This window comes from Mobula hypostoma, chromosome 13, assembly GCF_963921235.1.
Source record: "Mobula hypostoma chromosome 13, sMobHyp1.1, whole genome shotgun sequence".
NCBI classification, from domain to species: domain Eukaryota; kingdom Metazoa; phylum Chordata; class Chondrichthyes; order Myliobatiformes; family Myliobatidae; genus Mobula; species Mobula hypostoma.
In genome coordinates, this window is record NC_086109.1 from 58187545 (window position 1) to 58210042 (window position 22498).

Sequence of the window (22498 nt, forward strand, 5' to 3'; positions counted from 1 at the left end):
TACATCCTATCCAATCTCTCCATACAAATGGAATGCTCTATCCCAGGCAACAGTCTAGTAAATCTCCTCTGTATCCACCACTAGTGCATTCACATACTATTTATTGCGTAGCAATCATACTGCTGTACATAATGTTCCAGCCATGGCTTTACCAATTAAGTTGTACCATAGCCTTCATGCTTTTATAATCTATGAGTATTCCGGGTACTGAAGACCAGCATCCCATCTGCCTTATTCACATCTCATCGATCTGTGCTGTCACCTTTAGGTATTTATGATCCAGTACTCCAAGGTCCTTCTGTTCTTCAAAACTCCCCATGACCCTACTATTCTCGGTGTATGTCCCTTAGACCTCTCAAAATGCATCAATTCACATGGATTAAATTGCATCTGCCCAATTTACCAACAGTACTCAGCAATCTAAGACTATCTTCCCCATTATCACTGCCAATTTTTCGTCTACAAATTTATTAATCATATTGGTGGAGTGAGGACAGATCCAATAAAGGTTTAGATGGGTGAGTACATGCAGGCTTTTTCACCTCAGGTTGGGTGAGATTAGAACTAGAAATTATAGGTTTAAGGTGAAATATGAATTATTCAAGGGGAATTTTTATTGCATTTTATTTGTTTTACTAAGAGATCAGCGAGGAACAGACCTATCTGGCCTACCAAACCTCGCCAGCCATTGATTTAACCTCCCATTGATTTAACCCTAGCCTAATCACTGGACAATTTACAATGACCAATTAACATCTGGGATTAGAAGTACTATCTTAATATGGACCATTGGTTGGCCAACAGACAGAAATCAATAAATGGGTCATTTTCAGTTTTGGAGACTGTGACCAGCAGGACTGTGTCGTTTTAAAATATTTTTCCACAATTCTGTGAGAGTGAATATTATTCTATGTTTCAAATTTCTGCATGGTGATTTGTGAATTCTTTTAGGGTGAATTACAATAACCAAATGGCCATAATTAACTTGGTGAATGAAAAACCTGTACATTTTGAAAAGAGTCCATAAAAAGGTTACATGATTCTAGGCTATGTGCATGATGCGTAGGCCTGTCTAATATAAATAGATGTCATGTTGAGATGCTGGTATAATGCAGTTGGCATAGGCAATCCCACAACAGGATGATGAATGCTGTGCTGTTAAGTGGTATTTTAGAACATTAGAAAATTCTTGCTGTTAATGGCTTGTTCCTCTGCTAACTAGCGTAGTTCAGTATAATATAGTACAGTTAAATTAAGTCTTCAGGAGAGTTTGTCAAAGTTGTGTAAAAACTTGTCCTTTTTTTTTTCTCTCTCCTCTCCCAATTCTGTGGTTATCCTTCATCCCTCTGGTATGCTACCTTTTGCCATAACTTAAATATTACTCTCTTGGCTGCTTTCAGTAGCTCATCCATTAGATTGTTATTAATCATGCCTGGAAAACAGGATTGTTTGGGATGCTGTAATCAAAAGTGATATGATTGTGGGATTTTGTTTTTGCAACTACGGATGGAAATCATCAGTGCAAAGCCAGATATCATTGGTAGAAGAAATAAACATTTTGTTTATTCTAATTTATGGGCAAAATTGTGAAATGGATACTGGTAATTTTTAAAACATTTTTGAAGTAATTTGCATGTTATTTATGAAATAATTCAAAGATAAATGTAAATATTTTCTTATCTCAGTAATTGTAGGATTAGATTAAATCTTCTGTAATTGTTAGCAAATGCTCTATACCATAGCTTGAACAGACATTGAAATTTTAATTTGTTGAATTTTTCATTTTCCCAGTCTGTTAAATTCAATGGGACTTAAATGCAGTAGAATTAGAATTTATTTAAATCTTACATCCATCCCACAACATGAGTGAGTAAAAATCTTTCCATTATGACTTCGTTGCAATTTACAGACATGTGAATTTAAAAGTCTAATGGCTTGTAGATAGAAGCTGTCCCGTAGGCTTTTGGTCCTGGCTTCAATACTGCAGGAGTGTTTGCCAGATGGAAGCAGCTGAAACAGTTTATGATGGGGTAACTGGTGTTCCCGATGATCTTACAGGCCTTCTTTCTACACCTGCTGCTATAAATGTCCTCAAATGAGGGAAGTTCACATCCTCAGATGTGCTCGGCTGTCTGTACCATTCTGCAGTGCCCAACGATCAAGGTTGGTGCAGTTCCTATACCAGGTGGTTATAGTCAGCATGCTCTCAATGGTGCCCCTGTAGAAGGTCCTGAGGATTTGGGAGCCCATGCTGAATTTCTTCAGTCAGCTGAGGTGAAAGAAATGCTACTGTGCTTTTTTTGCCACAAAGCCATTGTGTACATCCAGGTGAGATCATCATTAATGTTTATACCGAGGAACTTGAAACTACTCGCCCTCTCAACTGCAGACCCATTGATGTTGAGTGGGCCAACCCTCTCTCCATTCCTCCTGTAAGTCACCATCAGCTCTTTTGTTTTTTGGGCATTGAGGGAGAGATTGTTATCCAGGCACTTCTGTGTTAGGGTGTCAACCTCCCCTCTGTAGGTTGTCTCATTACCGCTAGAAATGACGCCAAGTAAAGTCGTGTCATCTGCGAATTTGATCAGCAAATTGGAGCTATGTGTGGCAGTACAGTCATGGGTGTAAAGGGAGTAGAGAAGGGGACTCAGGACACAACCCTGGGGGGCACCAGTGTTGAGGGGCAGAGGTGAGGGAGCCCATCCTTACCACCTGTCGTGATAGGAAGTCTAAGATCCTGCTGCACAAGGTGGGATGCAGGCTGAGGTCTCTGAGCTTCCTGTCAAGTCTGGAAGGAATTGTGCTGTTGAATGCTGAACTGTAGTCCAGGAACAGCATTCTAACGTATGCATCCCTCTTTTCCAGGTGAGTGAGGATTATGTGTAGTGCTGTGGCTATGATATCATCAGTAGATGAATTGTAGGGGTCCATTGTGGGTGGTAGCATGCTGCAGATGTAGTCTTTAACCAGCCTGTCAAAGTATTTGCATATAATTTAGGTGAGTGCGAGAGGGTGCCAATTGTTCAGGCATGCTACCTTGGTTTTGTTAGGTACAGGGGCAAGATGGACAACTTGAAACAGGAGGGCACTACACACTGGGGGAGAGAGAGAGATTAAAAATGTCAGTAAACATACCAGCCAGCTGTTCAGCACACACTTTGAGAACATGCCCTGGGATGCTGTCTGGCCCTGCTGCCTGGCAGCTGTTGATATGTTAGAATGTTTAACGTACCTCAGCCTCGAAGATGACCAAGGTGCAGGTCTCATCGGCAGCTCTCCTTGGGGGTTCAGTTCTATCAGTCTCATATTGAGCATAAAAAACGTTTAGCTTGTCTGGGAGTGAGGCAATGTTGGCTGTACTGTGTTTCCTCTTCAAGTCCACGAAGGTGTGCAGTCCTTGCCATACTCACAGAGTTGTGATTGGATTTTGTCTGTGTTGCCATTTTGCCACCTTGATGGCTCTATGTAAATCATAGTGGCATCTCTTGAGCTCCTGTTGGTCTCAGAGGCAAAAGGCTTTATTCCTTGCACTGAGAACAACACGCACTGAACTATTTATCCAAAGCTTCTGGTTTGGGTGGACCCAGACTGATTTTTGGGAACAATGTCTTTAATACACTTACGAATGAAGCTTGTGACCACCTCCATGTATTAGGAGATTTTCTCAGCTCGAAATACCTCCCAAAGCAGTCTTGTAACATTGAGTCTGATTGGTTGGATGAGCAGCTCAAAATTAAAGACTTTCATGTATAAAGATGAAGACTCTTGCTGGAGTTTTTTTTTTGGTTACCAGCTGATCCCATTTCAGTTAAGTTGCTGCTGTCAGATAACAGGTCCTCACCAAGTTACAGAAGTGTTCCATTCTTATGAGCTGTTTGTAACGTGGACATATCGCAAATCAGAAGTGCAGCTGCAAACTGTTCCCAGGCAACAAAAGATGCCAACAACTCTACAGTAACGTGACATACCCATCCTGCCAGTCTCTCCTGTGTTCATGTGCTCAAGTGGGAGTCTGGAGCAGCCACTGACCCTCGACGAGCTGACAGGCTCCATCCGTTCCTTTGAGTCCGGTAAGACTCCCGGAAGCGACAGCTTACCGGCTGAGTTGTACTCGGCTCTGTGGAACTGGATGGGCCCAGACCTGCTGGAAGTGTACAATGCTATGCTTCTGGCTGGCAGTATGTCAGAGTCCATGAGGAAAGGCATCATCACCCTCATCTACAAGCAGAAGGGGGAAAGGGAGAACATTAGAAATTGGAGACCCATCTCGCTCCTGAATGTGGACTACAAGATCCTGTCCAAGGCTATCGCCAACAGGGTCAAGTCTGCTCTGGGACAGGTGATCCACCCGGACCAAACCTGTGCTGTACCGGGCAGGAAGAGCTCAGACAGCCTCGCGCTGCTGAGGGACACCATTGCCTACATGCAGGACAGGGGGTGGACGCCTGCCTGGTCAGCTTGGACCAGGAGAATGTCTTCGACAGGATATCGCACACGTGCATGGCAGACGTGCTCTCCAAAATGGGATTTGGGGAGGGAATCCGGAATTGGATTAGACTGCTCTACACACACATCCATAGTGCAGTCCAGGTCAACGGGTGGAAAACAGACAGCTTCCCCATCAGGTCTGAAGTCAGGCAGGGCTGTCCCCTCTCCTCTGTCTTGTTTGTCTGCTGCATAGAACCCTTTGCGGAAGCCATCAGGAGGGATGAGGGCATAAGAGGGGTGACGCTGCCAGGCAGTGGAGGGACCCAAGTGAAAACCTCCCTGTACATGGATGACGTCCCCGTCTTCTGCTCTGATCCCAGGTCAGTTCGCAGGTTGATTAGCATCTGTGAACAGTTCGAGCTAGCGTCGGGGGCCAGGGTCAACCGCACGAAGAGCGAAGCCATGCTCTTCGGCAACTGGCCTAACCGATCCAGCATCCCCTTCACCATCAGGTCTGACCACGTGAAAGTGTTGGGGATCTGGTTCGGAGGGGCTGAGGCGTGCAACAAGAACTGGCAGGAGCGGACTGCCAAGGTGAAACAGAAACTGGGACTGTGGGGAGGGCGCTCCCTGTCGATAATGGGCAAGAACCTGGTCATCAGGTGTGAGGTGCTCTCAGAGCTGCTGTACTTGGTGCAGGTGTGGCCCGTCCCCTGCTCCTACAGCTCGGAAATCACCCGAGCTGTCTTCAGATTCGTCTGGGGATCCAAGATGGAGCGGGTGTGACGGACCGTCATGCACAAGTCCCTGGACAACGGGGGCAAGAACGTCCCCAATGTCGCCCTCACCCTGATGGCCAGCTTCGTGGCTGCAGCAGGTTGTGTGTAGAACCCAGGTATGTGGGCATCAAGTACCATTATGTGCCCAGGTTCTACCTGTTACCCTGGCTACAAAGGATGGGTCTGGCCCCACTCCCGCGCAACGCCCCAGTCAGCTGGTCGTTGCCGGCATACCCATCCTACGTAGCAAAGTTCTTCCAGGAGAACACCTTTGACCACAAGGCCATCAGGCAGTGGTTGGCACGGAATGTCCTGCAGGCACTGCAGGAGAAGGACGTCATGGACACAGTGGGGTGGTTCCCTGAGCAGACCGTCCAGTTCATCTGACAAAATGCCTCATCGCCAGATCTCACCAACAGGCACCAAGACCTCGCCTGGCTGGCGGTGAGAAGGGCCCTCCCAGTCAGAGCCCTCCTGTACGCCCGGAACGTCGTCTCCGCACCCCACTGCCCACGGGAGGACTGCAGTGAGGAGGAGTCTGTGACCCACCTCTTCGCACACTGTCAGTTCACAAAGAGGGTGTGGAGGAGGATGGACGGGCTAATGTCACATTTCATTCCCAGCAGCTGTGTAACAGAGGACTCTCTGATCTACGGGCTGTTCCCAGGGATGCACACGGAGACAAACATCCGGTGCTGCTGGCAGATCATCAACTCGGTGAAAGACGCTCTTTGGTCGGCCCGAAACTTGATGATCTACCAGCACATGGAGATATCCGTGGCAGAATGCTGCCGACTGGCACATTCTCGGCTGCAGGAGTACGTGCTGAGGGACGCACTGAAACTCGGTTCAGCCACCGCAAGGGCCCGGTGGGGAAGGACCGCGGTATAGGTTTCTTCACCCGCGGGAGTGGGAGGGGTCGGGTGGCGGGGAGTATACCCCTCAACAATGATGTGGTAAGGTGAACAACTGGAGTGCCACGTGGGTGGCCATAAATATGGATATGTACGGACTTTAATGGAAACGTATGTAAAGGATGGAAAGTTATTGAATGGTTTATTGTATATATTTATTTTTGAATAAAGTATATTTTGAAATTTAGAAAAAAATGTGTTCATGTGTTCTGGCTGTATACAAGTTATTTGTAATATAGAAACATAGAAAAGAGGTGCAGGAGTAGGCCATTCGACCCTTCGAGCCTGCTCCGCCATTCAGTACAATCATGGCTGATCATCCAACTCAGAACCCTGTACCTGCCTTCCCTCCATACCCCCTGATCCCTTTAGCCACAAGGGCCTTATCTAACTCCCTCTTAAATATAGCCAATGAACTGGCCTCAACTGTTTCCTGTGGCAGAGAATTCCACAGATTCACCACTCTCTGTGTGAAGAAGTTTTTCCTAATCTCGGTCCTAAAAGGCTTCCCCTTTATCCTCAAACTGTGACCCCTCGTTCTGGACTTCCCCAACATCAGGAACAATCTTCCTGCATCTAGCCTGTCCAATCCCTTTAGAATTTTATATGTTTCAGTAAGATCCCCTCCTCAATCTTCTAAATTCCAGAGAGCATAAGCCTTGCCGATCCAATGTTTCATCATATGAAAGTCCTGCCATCCCAGGAATCAATCTGGTGAACCTTCTTTGTACTCCCTCTATGGCAGGAATATCTTTCCTCAGATTAGGGGACCAAAACTGCACACAATACTCTACGTGTGGTCTCACCAAGGCCTTGTACAACTGCAGTAGTACCTCCCTGCTCCTGTACTCGAATCCTCTCGCTATGAATGCCAGCATACCATTCGCCTTTTTCACCGCTTGCATGCCCACTTTCAATGACTGGTGTATAATGACACCCAGGTCTTGTTGCACCTCCCCTTTTCCTAATCGGCCACCATTCAGATAATAATCTGTTTCCCCACTTGCCTCTACCTTCACAAGCCTTCCAGGGCCTGCTACGGTGAAACATCCCCACAGCATGATGCAGCCACCACTATGCTTTACAGTAGGGATGTTGTGTTTTGATAATGTGCAGTGTTTGGCTTATGCCAAACAGCGGTTAGTCCAATGACCAAAAGGCCTAATTTTGGTTTCATCAGACCATAGAACCTTCTGTGGGTATAACAATGTGGGCCGAAGGGCCTGTAATGTGCTGTAGGTTTTCTATGTTTCTAGCTGTCTTCAGAGCCTACCACATGCCTTTCAAACTCTAGCTGAGATTTCCTGTGAGATTTTTTTTCAGCAGTGGCTTTCTCTTTGCCACTCTCCCATAAAGCTGCGACTAATGAAACACCTGGACAACAGTTGTTGTATGCGCAGTCTCTCCCTCACTAGTCCCTTTCTTGCAAGGCCACTCAGTTTTTGAGGACGGACTGCTCTGGGCAGATTTACAGCTGTGCCATATTCTTTCCATTTCTTGATGATTGACTTAACTGTACTCCAAGGGATAATCAGTGACTTGGAAATGTATTTGTATCCATCTCCTGACTTGTGTTTTTCAATAACCTTCTTGTGGAGTTGCTTGGTTAGTTCTTTAGTCTTCATTGTGTAGTTTTTGCCAGGACACTGACTCACCAGCAGTTGGACCTTCCAGTTACAAGTATATTTTTACTACAGTCAATTGAAACACCTTGACTGCACACAGTTGATCTCCATTTTACTAATTATGTGACTTCTAAAACCAGTTGGTGCACCGGTGATGATTTAGTGTGTCACATTACTTATACAATCAATTATTTTGTATTTTTATTTGTAATTAATTTAGATCACTTTGTAGAGATCTGTTTTCACTTTGACACAAAAGAGTATTTTCTGTTGATCAGTGTCAAAAAGCCAAATTAAATCCACTGTGATTCAGTGTAGTAAAACAATAAAACATGAAAACTTCGGCGGGGGGGGGGGGGCAGGGAGTGAATACTTTTTATAAGCACTGTATTTGAAAAGTTAACTGCTTAGAATTTTTTTAAACTGACAATGCCCTGAGTATTGACCTACAGCAAGTCTTGATTTGGCCTGCTGGCATCATTTTAATTTTAACTATACACGAGGCTGAAAGCTTCATGTAAATTAAATTTATTATGCAATTTCCCACCTTTTTAGGAAATTGCTAAATGCAAAGAAAATATTGAACATTGGTTTCCAGGTGAGAGAACGCTTAGTGGTGGGGTGTGGAGGAGGTGGTAGAGGACGAGGGAGGTCGACTATTATCACTGAGAATGTCTAATGTTAGGATGCTATTGTGGATTGGAGAGAGGATTCCTCACTTCCCCAGCTGAGACCTGTTTTGGCATTTGCAACTCAAGCTATTAACAGACCTTTAATGCATATTGAAACTTAGCTTAAATGATGCTGATACCAAATAAGATATGCCATGTGACATTACCAGTAGTTTCCAAGCACCAACATATTGAAGTAACAATAATTTCACACTGGAGTTTTCATCTATAATCTGAAAATGGCTCTCTAAGTACAGAAGTTTGGGAACCCATGTTCATATAGTATATTTATAAACTGTCAGTTTTGAAGCATTCAAGATTGTAGCCAAGTCAGGCTTGGATCTATTGAATACTAAAGCTGGAAGCTAAAACTGCTAAATTAATAACACTAAAAAGTATTATCATATCTTGGTAATATGCATTGAACAACAGTTTTTAAAATGTCCACTTGTAAACCTACATGATTGCAAAATATAAAGCAAGCTAAGTATTTGAGAGGAATGAATTGTCTGAGCTTCTGCAGCTCCAGTTGATAATAACAAACATTAAAGCTCCACTAAGAAGGTGGCTGCTCTTGAAATTGGTTAGTAGGTACTGGAAATGCTATGTAAGGCAGAATATTGTGGTGGAATAATATTTTATCACATTTTGTGGTTTGCAGTTCTGTAGCCCAGAGCTCAGTTTTGTAAGTTTTAGTATAAGCTTATGCTGTATTATGCAAAACAGATTTATGAAGTTCAGAACTAATGTGAAACTTGTCGAAGCAGTTAGTGGGAATAATTGTAAACTTAAGAATGACATAGACAGGATGATTATCTGAATAACAGCATTGTGTGGAGATATGGGTGCCATGATAGTAGAAAAGCAGTGTACCATCAGTAAGACCTTGGTGTTCTTGTACATAAATCCTGAGAGGAAGTGTTGATACAGCTTTACTTAAAATAAAATATACACTACTTTCCCCCTGCCTCAGTTCATGAAGAGGTGTGTAAAATGAGTAAAGATCTCTGGTGCATTGTTTATTACACAGTTCCTTGAGCCCCAACAGGCACTTCTATTTTGGCATCAATGCGGAAACATGAGTAACAGGTAAACGGTCTTGGAGGTGGTAAGAGGGACCACTTGGAGGCAGCAGTAGCCACAAAGTCCCAGAGAAATGCAGAGCCAGCTTCCTGCAGTTATAGCAGACATGAAGGTGAAGTTGATGGGTATCGAGGCACAAACACTGCAGTGATTGAGTCATGCTTTACACTAAGGAAGATGGTTGTGGTTCCAATCATTGCAGGCCAAGAAAAATGCTACATGATTTCCTCAAGTCTGTTCTTGGCACAAGCCTTTTAAGCTGAGTCATAAACATTTTTCAGTTATATTGTCACAAATGGTGTTTGCTGATATATTAATTTTTAATTAATATAAATTATTTCAATTTGCAATGCCTCAGCAAATGAACTCATCCATATCTATGTGCAGCAAGGTTTAGATAACATTTACAGATGGATTGATCAATGTCAGTTAAAAATTTCACCACATGTGCCAAGCAGTGACTGTCTCCAGCCATTGAAGGTCCAATAACCTAATTTTGACGAACGTTGGTAATATTGTTTCAAGCTCCAGAAACCTCAGGTCCTCTGAGATTGCAAGTTCTCTCTGTGACTGTATGTTTTCCTGTTTGTTCTCACTTCAAGTGATAGAGGTGAGAGATGGTGACTATTTCAAATTGCCCCAAAATGTTTGGTGTTTGGTAGGAGAACTGGGGAAGTAGATCATCATATGATTGAGAAAAGTTAAAGGGAATTAAGTAAGAGAATTGGCCAGTGAAACTCTGAAAGCCAGCATTGATTTAATGGGCAAATTAATTTATCCTCCATTATAGGAAATGAGATCAGCTTTCTACAGGTCACCATAAGCCGGAGGCTGAGATTCATTGGTCATACAAATGCAGACCTTGTTACTTTGTAGCAGTGACAGTGTATTGTATCTCTGCTGCCTACAAGTGATAGAATGCCTTCCACTTAGTTGGAAAGATTCAAGACTAGCAATTGTTATGAAGTTTGGCATTATTCATACCAAAGCAGCGTGCCTGATTGGTACCTTCCACCATCCTTCACATTGATACCCTATGTGTTAAGCAATCTGTGGATGCACTGTCTACTGTATATAAAATGCACTGCAGTTATTGATCAAAGCTATCCCAATAGCAACTTGCAAACTCTAGTACCAAGAAGAGCAAAGACAGCAGATGCACTAAAGTTCAAAGTAAATTTATTATTAATGTATATGTCACCAAATTCTGCCCTGAGTTTCATTTTCTTGAGGGCATTCACAGTAGAACAAAGAAATACAATAGGATTAATGAAAAGCTATACAGAAAGACTGGCAAGCAACCAATGTGCAAAAGAAGACAAATTGCACAAAATAAATAAATAATACTGAGAACATGAGTTGTAGAGGCCTTGAAAGTGAGTGTATAGGTTGTGTTCAGTGATATGTTCAATGTTATGATGAGTGAAGTTATCCACGCTAGTTCAGGAGCTTGGTGGTTGAAGGGTAATAATTGTTGAATTTAGTAGTATAGCAGCAAGAAGGGTGCAAGTAGGTGGATGCTTTCCTGGTGTCATGGATTCTTGATTACCTGACTGGCAGACCACAGTACGTGTGCTTGCAACACTGTGTGTCTGACAGAGTGATCGGCAGCACTTGGGCTCCACAGGGGACTGTCTTGTCTCCCTTTCTCTTCACCATTTACACCTCGGACTTCAACTACTGCGCAGAGTCTTGTCATCTTCAGAAGTTGTCTGATGACTCTGCCATAGTTGGATGCATCAGCAAGGGAGATGAGGCTGAGTACAGGGCTACAGTAGGAAACTTTGTCACATGGTGTGACTAGAATTATCTGCAGCTTAATGTGAAAAAGACTAAGGAGCTGGTGGTAGACCTGAGGAGAGCTAAGGCACCGGTGACCCCTTTTTCCATCCAGGGCGTCAGTGTGGACATGGTGGAGGATTACAAATACCTGGGGATACGAATTGACAATAAATTGGACTGGTCAAAGGACCCTGAGGCTGTCTACAAGAAGGGTCAGAGCCGTCTCTATTTCCTGAGGAGACTGAAGTCCTTTAACATCTGTCGGAAGATGCTGAGGATGTTCTACAAGTCTGTGGTGGCCAGTGCGATCATGTTTGCTGTTGTGTGCTGGGGCAGCAGGCTGAGGGTAGCAGACACCAACAGAATCAACAAACTCATTCGTAAGGCCAGTGATGTTGTGGGAATGGAACTGGACTCTCTGACCGTGGTGTCTGAAAAGAGGATGCTGTCCAAGTTGCATGCCATCTTGGACAATGTCTCCCATCCACTACATAATGTACTAGTTGGGCACAGGAGTACATTCAGCCAGAGCCTCATTCCACCGAGATGCAACACAGAGCGTCATAGGAAATCATTCCTGCCTGTGGCCGTCAAACTTTACAACTCCTCCCTTGGAGGGTCAGACACCCTGAGCCAATAGGCTGGTCCTGGACTTATATCCTGGCATAATTTACATATTACTATTTAATTACTTATGGTTTTATTACTAGTTAATTATTTATGGTGCAACTGTAATGAAAACCAATTTCCCCTGGGATCAATAAGGTATGACTACGACTATGACTACTATGACCTGGATGGTGGGGGTCCTTGATGGATTTCTTGGGGCAGTGCTCTTTGTGCTCAATGGTGGGAGAGATTTTCCTATGATGAGCTAGGCTGCATCCACTACTTTTTGTAGACTGTTCTGTTCTTGGGTACTGGTGTTTTCACACCCGGTCATGATGCAACCAGCCAGAATACTCTCCGCTGTGTATCTATAGAAGTTTCTCATAGTTTTAGATGACATGCTGAATCTGCACAAACTTTTAAGAAATTAGAAGAGTAGTTATGTATATTGCCATACCAGGTAAAGTGCTCAGATTTCCTGAAAGGCAGTCTAGGGATGGAGTGGTAGGTATTTCTGATGGTGGTGTAGCAATGGTCAAATCTGTTGGATCCCTGGTGCTGTACGTTATGTGCTGATGGTAATTGGATTGAGATCCCCAGCATGGATGTGAAAGGTGTCAGAGTAGGCTGTTTCTTGTTTGTTATTCAGCATATTGTTTAACAACTGTCTTTGATGAAATGTAAACTGTGGTCAAAGAACTCCATGATCCTGTCATCATACCATCACACACCATCTTGACTTGAAAATTGATGATCCAACCTTCTTCCATCACTGGATCTAAATCCTATAAATGTTAGCCTTGCCAGTGATGCTCGATCACCTAAAATAATTAAGATGTCCCTTTCTGCAAGTATTTAGGGAATATTGAAATTAGAATGAGAGGACACTATAATGTTGGCATTTTATTTCGTAAAACTCAGATTTTGAAATCATATGCTCTCTTAAAACAGTTATTAAAAGTACTTTCTTTTTGGAGCAACAAGGTCCCTATCTTGAACCAACAAGTATGAAAAAAATGGCTGTATGTTTGGAATGGTGATCGCTAAGAAGTTAATCCTGCAAATGTGGAAAATGGACTCTGTGTACGTACGATCTGTGGCTGAGTGAACTGGCAAATACTTTACATTTGGAGGGACTGAGACTATGTAATGAGGACAGAGGGGACATCTTTGAAAGGATATTGGGTGAGGACTGAAGTTCTTTGGTGCGGTGCACCTCTGCTGTGTATGTTTACTTTTACCTTTATATTTTTCTCCCTTTTGCTGCTCAATATTTAATTTGATTTTGTTAGGGTCGTGGTTTTTGTGGATGTGCTGTATTTTGTTTTGTTTTTTTGTTTGTAAAAATAAAAAGAATATATTAAAAAAAGTACTTTCTTTTAAAAGACACAGCAAGATGACAAGGTATATAGAAAAATACATACCTTGAGTACAGAGAGGAAATTAAGAACCTGGTGGCATGGTGCGAAGACAATAACCTGTCCCTCAATGTCGGCAAGACGAAGAAATTGGTTGTTGACTTCAGAAGGAGTAGCGGACCGCACGACCCAATTTACATCAGTGGTGCGCAAGTGGAACTGGTCAAAAGCTTTAAGTTCCTCGCGGTCAATATCACAAATGACCTGACTTGGTCCAACCAAGCAGAGTCCACTGCCAAGAAGGCCCACCAGCGCCTTTACTTCCTGAGAAAACTAAAGAAATATGGCCTGTCCCCTAAAACCCTCACTAATTTTTATAGATGAATCATAGAAAGCATTCTTCTAGGGTGCATCACAACCTGGTATGGAAGTTGTCCTGTCCAAGACCAGAAGAAGCTGCAGAAGATCGTGACCACGGCGCAGCACATCACACAAACCAATCTTCCGTCCTTGGACTCACTTTACACCACAGGCTGTTGGAGCAGTGCTGCCAGGATAATCAAGGACACGACCCACCCAGCCAACACACTTTTTGTCCCTCTTCCCTCCGGGAGAAGGCTCAGGAGCTTGAAGACTCGTACGGCCAGATTTGGGAACAGCTTCTTTCCAACTGTGATAAGACTGCTGAACGGATCCTGACCTGGATCTGGGCCGTACCCTCCAAATATCTGGACCTGCCTCTCTGGATTTTTGCAGTACCTTACTTTCCATTTTTCTATTTTCTATTTATAATTTATAATTTAAATTTTTAATATTTACTATCGATTTGTAATCCAGGGAGCAGGAAGCGCAGAATCAAATATCGCTGTGATGATTGTACGTTCTAGTATCAATTGTTTGGCGACTATAAAGTATAAAAAAGCAGGTTATTTGGAGTTATTAATTACAATATAAATGTAATCACTAGAATTTTACCCATCTTTGGACTTGATATAAGAATATTTTAGCAATTTGGAGTACCTGTCTTCAGTTAAAGCAAACATTTCAAGGAGTCTATTCATGAATGTGGTTAATGATGGGGGAGGTTGGAAATGTTGAAATGTCCCTTCAAATCAAGCATGAAAGGTGTGACCTGGCATTGTTAAAAAATGACTTTTTTTTTGCATTTTGTTTGGATCTTTGAGTGACATCTGCGTCAATATCGTCAATATTGTATAGGTAGGATGTGCAACTTATTAAGTTTATTATTATAAAATTGAGAATTTAATAAACAAGCTTAACAAAAACGTAAACAGCATTATAAAACTAGGCTTGTATCAGAGTGAGACAACATATTATACAGCCATATTTTGTGCAGGCTACTACAGAGCCTAAACTTAGTTGTATTTTAGCAATTAAGTTGAATTGCAATGTGTATGACATAGGTGCTGACTTTTTTTAATTTTAATTTTCAATTTTATGTTTTATTTTAATGTAATGTTTTAATTTGGGCAAAAAATAACAAAATACTCCATTGAATGTTGCCTTACTGATGAAATCAACTGTTTGAAAAGATCTTTGATCAGTTTTAACAATTTTTGGCAATATTTCTCTTTGGGTGTGATCAGTAGCAACGTAAAATAGTCTTAGTCCCAGTCATACCATCAGGTTCGTATTTTAACCTAAAATTACAAACGTGAAAAAGATGAGTTTTATAAAGTATTTAATTAGCATTATTTTCTGAGTAATAGGAGCAGAAAACTCAAAACCTTTCATCCTCCAAGCAGTTTCAGGATGCTAGATGTGCAAAATCTGTATACCATTTTGTTGATTTCAACATAATAACAAAAGGTTTTGATTGGCTATGACATGTTTTAAGGTGTCTTTAAGCAGCAAAATATACTTAATAAATGCATTTGCTTCAGAATATGCAAGTTGAAGTGAAAACGAACTACAAAGTATTGAGTTCCTATATTGGATTATGAAAACTATTTTAAGTTTGTCCATTTTGAGTAGTATGGGTGGGGTGGGAAGCAGTAAAAACAGTTTAAGCTGTTAAATGCCTCATCTGGGTTCCTCCAGTTTCTGGAAAGTAATTCAGAAAGTACTTCTCAGAAAACAGCTTGGAAATGTTTATTAGGACAGTCCATTGATTAACTCTGTAATAATTCGTAATGAAATTACCTATTCAGTACTGGATTGTTTGAAGAGGATCAAGACTAACTATTAGTATGTGGAGATTCTAATGTGATGTTGATGATGAGCTCATTCTGCTATATTTGTTTTGGAAATTCCATTTATTGCAGCTGTACAGAACATATTCTTCAGTTGCAAGCTGATAATACTTCAGTACTTTTAACTGGTTTTGGCAAAAGTATTATTTTTTTCACTCACATTAATGAGATCTGGGATAAAGACAGCTGCTGAGATTGTGTTTACTATTTGGTTTTACTTTTTATTACTATGTTCCTGTTCATTAGCAATTTGTTCACCACTTAACCATTTTGAACAGTCCTGTGACCTTTTCTCACCATTAAAATGTCAGAATTTTCCACTTAAAAACTCTTCATTGCTCAGTTGATAAGTCATTAGAACTGAGTCATACAAGCCAGAAAGTCCCAAGGTCCAAATTCAGATTTCCAGTACTGCTTAATGTGTTTGGATACTGAGAATCTCAGTATTGTTGATCTGAAGTTGTACTGAAGAGGTGGTGTGGATGCTTAAATCAGTGCTGTCTGTCTGATGAAGAAGCTCACACAATATACTCCCACAGGTCCTGGCCGACCTATTGTCTCAGCTTGCTCCTGCCCCACCGAACTCGTTTCTGCATACCTCGACACTGTTTTATCACCCCTTGTTCAATCCCTTCCGACCTATGTTCGTGACACTTCTCACGCTCTTAAACTTTTCGATGATTTTAAGTTCCCTGGCCCCCACCGCTTTATTTTCACCATGGATGTCCAGTCCTTATATACTTCCATCCCCCATCAGGAAGGTCTCAAAGCTCTACGCTTCTTTTTGGATTCCAGACCTAATCAGTTCCCCTCTACCACCACTCTGCTCCGTCTAGCGGAATTAGTCCTTACTCTTAATAATTTCTCCTTTTGCTCCTCCCATTTCCTCCAAACTAAAGGTGTAGCTCTGGGCACCCGTATGGGTCCTAGCTATGCCTGCCTTTTTGTTGGGTTTGTGGAACAATCTATGTTCCGTGCCTATTCTGGTATTTGTCCCCCACTTTTCCTTCGCTATATCGATGACTGCATTGGCGCTGCTTCCTGCACGCATGCAGAACTCGTTGACTTTATTAACTTTGCCTCCAACTTTCACCCTGCCCTCAAGTTTACCTGGTCTATTTCCGACACCTCCCTCCCCTTTCTAGATCTTTCTGTCTCTGTCTCTGGAGACAGCTTATCCACTGATATCTACTATAAGCCTACTGACTCTCACAGCTATCTGGACTATTCCTCTTCTCACCCTGTCTCTTGCAAAAACGCCATCCCCTTCTCGCAATTCCTCCGTCTCCGCCGCATCTGCTCTCAGGATGAGGCTTTTCATTCTAGGACGAGGGAGATGTCTTCATTTTTTAAAGAAAGGGGCTTCCCTTCCTCCACTATCAACTCTGCTCTTAAACACATCTCCTCCATTTCACGTACATCTGCTCTCACTCCATCCTCCCACCACCCCACTAGGAATAGGGTTCCCCTGGTCCTCACCTACCACCCCACCAGCCTCCGGGTCCAACATATTATTCTCCGTAACTTCCGCCACCTCCAACGGGATCCCACCACTAAGCACATCTTTCCCTCCCCCCTCTCTCTGCATTCCGCAGGGATCGCTCCCTACACAACTCCCTTGTCCATTCGTCCCCCCCATCCCTCCCCACTGATCTCCCTCCTGGCACTTATCCGTGTAAGCGGAACAAGTGCTACACATGCCCTTACACTTCCTCCCTTACCACCATTCAGGGCCCCAAACAGTCCTTCCAGGTGAGGCATCACTTCACCTGTGAGTCGACTGGGGTGATATACTGCGTCTGGTGCTCCCGATGTGGCCTTTTATATATTGGTGAGACCCGACGCAGACTGGGAGACCGCTTTGCTGAACATCTACGCTCTGTCCGCCAGAGAAAGCAGGATCTCCCAGTGGCCACACATTTTAATTCCACATCCCATTCCCATTCTGACATGTCTATCCACGGCCTCCTCTACTGTAAAGATGAAGCCACACTCAGGTTGGAGGAACAACACCTTATATTCCGTCTGGGTAGCCTCCAACCTGATGGCATGAACATTGACTTCTCTAACTTCCGCTAGGCCCCACCTCCCCCTCGTACCCCAGCTGTTACTCCTTTTTATGCACATATTCTTTCTCTCACTCTCCTTTTTCTCCCTCTGTCCCTCTGAATATACCTCTTGCCCATCCTCTGGGTCACCCCCCCCCCGTCTTTCTCCCTAGGCCTCCTGTCCCATGATCCTCTCGTATCCCCTTTTGCCTATCACCTGTCCAGCTCTCGGCTCTATCCCTCCCCCTCCTGTCTTCTCCTATCATTTTGCATCTCCCCCTCCCCCTCCAGCTTTCAAATCCCTTACTCACTCTTCCTTCAGTTAGTCCTGACGAAGGGTCTCGGCCTGAAACGTCGACTGCGCCTCTTCCTATAGATGCTGCTTGGCCTGCTGCGTTCACCAGCAACTTTGATGTATGTTGCTTGAATTTCCAGCATCTGCAGAATTCCTGTTGTTATACTCCCACAATACTCTTTTGTGCTTTGTTGCAACTGAATAGCTTGATCAGGAGATCATTTTGGAATTAACAAAGGTGTGCTGTGAGTCCTTGACAGGGAAAGGGCCAGAATCCAATGGCATGGAGACCAAAATGATTCAGGGCCCTCTTCTGCTGCAACATTCCTCCGCCTTCATAGTCATTGTGATGGTCCTCGTAGTTCCGAGATTCCAGAGACTCTAGTTTACTGCCATCTTCCACCTGTCCTCCTGTTGAGATCTTGGACCGTGCTTCGTCTGGATCCTCCCCCTTGACCTTGACCTACGGTGGCTCCCAAAGCAGTATCCGGAGGGCATTGAAGCATATTGACCGCACTGAAGACCACCATCCTTGATACTTGGAAAAACTTCATTGAATACAAGACCAGGAAATACAAAGCAACACACATAAAAATTGCTGGTGAACGCAGCAGGCCAGGCAGCATCTATAGGAAGAGGTACGAAGGGTCCCAGCCCAAAACATCGACTGTACATCTTCCTATAGATGCTCCCTGGTCTGCTGTGTTCACCAGCAATTTTTATGTGTGTTGCTTGAAATTCCAGCATCTGCAGATTTCTTCGTGTTTGCGAGGAAATACAAAGATTGGCTTGATGAAAATGTCAATGAAGTAGAAGAGCTAAACAAAAAGTTTTCTCCCTCTGTCCCTCTCACTATACCCCTTGCCCATCCTCTGGGTTTTCCCCCCTCCCCCTTTTCTTTCTCCCTAGGCCTCCTGTCCCATGATCCCCTCATATCCCTTTTGCCAATCAACTGTCCAGCTCTTGGCTCCATCCCTCTCCCTCCTGTCTTCTCCTATCATTTTGGATCTCCCCCTCCCCTGCCCACTTTCAAATCTCTTATTAGCTCTTCTTTCAGTTAGTCCTGACGAAGGGTCTCGGCCCGAAACGTCAACTGTACCTCTTCCTAAAGATGCTGCCTGGCCTGCTGCGTTCACCAGCAACTGTGATGTGTGTTGCTGGAAAATTTTCTATGCCAGGCAGAAGAGCATCAACTGCAAGGCAAAAGGAGAAACCCATGCCAAAGCTACGGCCATAGTCCAGCATAGAGTAAAGTTAATAAAAAATCTGTGGCAGACTGAGAGAACCTTAGAAATACAGCAGCGTGCTGACTCTGGTGATATCATTGCCTCTAAAGATGGACAAAGGCTGCTAAAGGACAATGACGTCATCAATTCTCAATGAGAAGAATACTTTCTAGAGCTACTTAATCGTAACACCGTCGCTGACATTAAAGTCATCAACCAGCTCCCACAAGGACACATAGATGAGGACATGAGTAAGCCTACTAGTATCAAAGAGGTGCATACAGCTCGCAAGAAACTGAGGAACAACAAGGCCACTGGATGTGATGAATTCCAGCAGGAATCCTTAAGGAAGGTGGCACAGAACTTTTAAATCATATTCATGACCTGCTTGTCAAGATCTGGGATCAGGAGAAGATTCCAGCTGAACTCAGGGATGCCCTGATTGTCACACTCTTCAAAAAAATTGACAAGACTGACTACAGAAATTATAGAGAAAGGTACTCACCAGAATTTTATGAGACCGGCTTTCACCCCTAGCAGAAGATCTCTTGCTGAGTTTCAGTGTGGCTTCATTTCAGCCAGAGGAACATTTGACATGATTTTTACAGCACATAATTGCAGCAGAAAGCCTGGGAACAAAATCTCCCACTTTATATGGCCTTCATAAACCTTACAAAAGCATTTGACTTTGTAAATCGTCCTGCACTTCAGCAGGTTTTGTCCAAAGTTGGGTGCCCGGAGAAGTACCTCAAGATCCTACATCTCTTGCACAGTGGTATGAGTGCAACAATCATCAGCAATAGCAGCAATAACAGCACCTTCTAGGGTTGAGACCGGGGTCAAGCAGGGGTGTATCATTGCCGCACGCTGTTTGCCATTTTCATTGCAACTATTTTACACATCACAGGCTAAGACCTCCCACAGGGATTCCAGATTCTTTGTAGGACAGAAGGCGGGGGGGGGGGTGGGGGGTGTTCTTTAACCTTAACTGGTTTAAGGCAAAGAGCAAGGTGTCAACTACTTCCATCATGGAGCTCCAATATGCAGGCGACAGCACCATCATAGCTCACTCTGAGGAGGATTAGCAATGCATCATGGATGCTTTTGCCAGAGCATACAAGTTCCTGGGACTTGATCTAAACATCAAGAAATCCTAAGTCCTGCACCAACCTGTTCTAGATCAAGCTCCTAAACCTCCAACCATCCAGTTGACATCATTCCTCTGGAGAACATTGATCATTTCCCATATTTTGGCAACCTTCTTTCTTCAAGAGCCTACGTTGACTTTGAAATAAATTGCAGAATAAGCTGTGCAAGTGGAGTTTTTGCCAGGCTGAGAGGAGGTTTTTGAAAATCGGGATATCAAGACCAACACTAAGCTTCCAGTCTATAAAGCTCAAGTCCTCCCTTCCTTGCTATATGGAGCAGAGTCATTGACAATATACAGCAGGCCTAAATCCCTAGAAACTTGCCATCAAAGGTGTCTCTGAAAGGTTGAGAGTTTGCTGGAAGAGCAGGTATACTAACTCCAGCATCCTGGAGGAAGCTGACATTAGCTCCATAACCACAGTTGTGACTCAACACCAATTGCAATGGATCAGCCACATGATCTGTATGCCTGACTTCCACCTCCCTAAACAACTCTTGTTCAGCCAACTCAAGGATGCAAAGCACGTTCCTGGAGTGCAGAAAAAGCGGTTCAAGGACAATATCAAGACCCACCTGAGGAAGTGCCACATCAACCTGAATGGATGGGAGAAATTAGCACAGGATAGGGAAAACTGGAGAAGTACCCTTTGAGGGGACTGCACAGCTCAAAGAATACCTCTGTTGTGCCGCTGAAACTAAACGGCTTCAGCGTAGGGAGATACTGGGAAATGCTCTGCCAGCTACATCAACCACCACTTCAATGACCTACACCTACCAACATTGCAATAGGCCTTGTGGATCACAGATCAACCTCTTCAGTCATCTGAAGACCCACAAGTGATCGCTGATGATGATGATGATCAGTTTTGGACAAGGACAACAAATATCCTTCCCCAAAGGAAATGAACTATTTGAATATTTAAACAATAGATATGTTAATTCTAGTTCACTTGACTCTTGTGTCAGGTACTTTGAATAATTTTAAAATTGTGTTTGTTGATGTAATTTAACAATGAATAATTTTCTGTCCTGAAAAAGGGTCTTGGCCCAAAACATTGACTGTTCATTTCCATGGATGCTGCCTGGCCTACTGAGTTTCTTCAGCATTTTGTGTGTGTTGCATTGAGTTTCTTGCATTGTTTTTCAAATTTTATCTAAGGTACAAACTCACCTTTCAGCTATTAACTATAGCCAGCCTTTGTGGAGGATTGCCTAAGAAAGATGTAAATCAGCTGCAGCTTGTTCAAAATGCTAGCCAAAAAAAGAAAATCTGAGCACATTTCACTGGTTTTGGTATCATTACACTGGCTACCTGTGTCCTTAAGGATCAATTTTAAAATACTCTTAATTGCATATGAGCTGTGAATAATCTAGCACCTCCATATATTTTGGATTATCTATCCCCTTACATTTCTAATTGCGATATTGGATCCACAAATTCTAGTTTGCTTGGTGTGCCTGGAACCAAGCATGAAAGAGCTGGTGGTGTGGTCTTTTGCTCTTGTGCATGAAAAATCTCAAATAATCTATTGACTGAAGTAAGCCAGGCTTGTACTGTAGAATGTTTCAAAAAACTTCTAAAAACCTTTTTTTTTTAATTTGGCTGATTTATAGGATTACTTGATGCTTGTTGATGTAGATTATATAATTTGGTATATTTGATTACATTTTATTCTTTTATATTGACATTATATTTGTCTTATAATTGTTAATTTTGTCTCATTTTTATGACAATATTGATTTTACAATGAATGTTGAGCACTTTGAGTCTGCATCTTAAATGTATGGAACACGCTATATAAATAATGTTATTATTATTATTGAACACAGCTCTACCTCTTGATGTAAAGATTGCTGCATTTGCCTCAGATTTTTTGCCCCCATACAATGAGGGCAGAATTTCTTTGGAACTGATTTGGACTAGTTGTGCTGTTTACTTCCACAGAGCTGAATATTGTAGCAATCTTAACAGAGAAAGCATTATAACCAGACTAATAACATTTCTTTGATGTAAGTATCCACAAAAAAAATTGAAATTTCCAGGTTTGTCTGTGATAGATGCCACAGGTACAATCCAGGTAAGGATGGAAAACATACAGCAGGTGTGTGCACTTGTTATATAGAAAAGGGAAACTAATACTTTAAATTTAAGAGCTTCTGCAGATGTTGGAAATCCAGAGGAACACACACAAGATGCTGGAGAAACTTAGCAGGTCGGACTATGGAAATGAATAAACAGTCAACAATTTTGACAGAGACTCTGAGAAGACACCAGAATAAAAAGATGGGAGGAGGGGAAGGAGGTCAAGCCAGAAGTC

The 22498-nt window shown here is 43.0% G+C and overlaps 1 protein-coding gene across 2 annotated transcripts in view; it reads left to right on the forward strand.

The window, feature by feature from the left end:
• The window catches only part of rnf111 (ring finger protein 111), a 155711-nt gene that overhangs the window by 69868 nt on the left and 63345 nt on the right, over positions 1-22498 (forward strand). The gene's annotated exons all lie outside the window — the stretch shown is intronic.